The sequence below is a fragment of the Somniosus microcephalus genome, chromosome 6 (assembly GCF_052327205.1).
Source record: "Somniosus microcephalus isolate GS21.2 chromosome 6, FLI_Smic_1.0, whole genome shotgun sequence".
NCBI lineage: Eukaryota > Metazoa > Chordata > Chondrichthyes > Squaliformes > Somniosidae > Somniosus > Somniosus microcephalus.
Genome location: NC_140992.1, coordinates 132352038 through 132353580, shown reverse-complemented (window position 1 = coordinate 132353580; position 1543 = coordinate 132352038).

Genomic DNA, 1543 nt, shown 5'->3' with positions numbered 1-1543 from the left:
TCAATGGCAGAATTTGTTACTGGTAGACATTCCACTATGGTAGAGTGGAACATCTCTACTGGGTCTACTGTAGGTGCCTCTTCTACCGTTGGCAACGGTAGGCGCGATAAACCGTCAGCATTCCCATGCTGTTTTGATCCTTTGTATTCTATGTTGTATTGGTGTACCCCTAGAAAAAGGGACCACCTCTGTAGCCTTTGCGCTGTCAAAATGGGAACACCTTTTTTTGGGTTGAATATGGAGATGAGGGGTTGATGGTCAGTCAACAAGGTAAATTTTTGTCCGTGTAGGTAATGGTTGAATTTCTTCACTCCCCATACCAGGCTGAGTGCTTCCCTGTCGATTTGGGCATCGTTACGCTCAGCTGAGTTTAATGAGCGTGACGCAAAAGCTATTGGCCGTTCTGAGCCATCAGGGAATTTATGGGATAATACTGCTCCTATGCCGTAAGGGGATGCATCGCACGCCAGTCTGATTGGCAGTGATGGGTTGTATAAAGTATGTGTCTATACTTAATGCAATAATGATGAGACAGCTTGGAAGATTCAACGTAGGTCTTTACTTAATACCAACAGGCGGGAAACTGAGGGGAGATCAGTACCCACAGTACTATTTATACCCCTATGGCCAGGAGTGGTACTACGGTATCCCTACGTCCTACAAAGTAGTGCTGCCCTGGCCATAGGTTTAAAGTAACATACCTATTACATACACAACATTCCTCCCCTTTTAATTAAAACGTACCCGTGCAATTAAGTCAATAGATGCCCCCTAACTAGGGCTAATAACATTTGGTAACACAATATACATAACATATTTACATCAAGAGTTGTCTACTTATATATATATATATAAACAGAAACATGTTATAGATTCAGTCTCTGAGGAGGCCTCCTGTCTCGACTAGGATAACATCTTTCTCTAGTCGGTCTCGGTGTAGGCGGCGGTACTTCCGTCACCCCTTCATCGCTGGACTCGTCGGTGTCTGATGGCACATCCTGTGCCGTGGAGATCACTGGAGTGCTGAACTCCTCGCAATCCTGAGACCTCTGTAACGACGAGCTGGGCCGTGATTCCGCTGTAACAATGTGCTGAGATGTTTGAGGTAGTGAATCAGTTGGGTTTCTGGACTCCACAAGTTGATCAGCATGTCGTCTGATTATGCCTTCCCCTGTCTCAACTGTGTACATCAAGGGTCCCTGGCGGGCCTTTATCGTACCAGACCGCCACTTTTCATTCCTATAATCACGGGCCAACACTTGCTGCCCCACCTCGAAGCTCCGTGTCTGTCTGTCAGGAGCCCTACGAAATACTCGGTTTTCCACATCTCTCCGAATGTTTGGTCTGAGCAATTCAAGGCGAGACCTTAACCTTCTATTAAAGAACATGACGACGGGGGCCTGGTTGGTCACCGTATGTGCAGCATTACGGTATGCGAATAGGAAGTTGTCCACCTTGTGTTGTAGTGGCAACCTTTCCTCCCCCATCGCCTTGATGGCCTTTTTAAAAGTCTGTACAAATCGCTCTGCCAGCCCATTTGTAG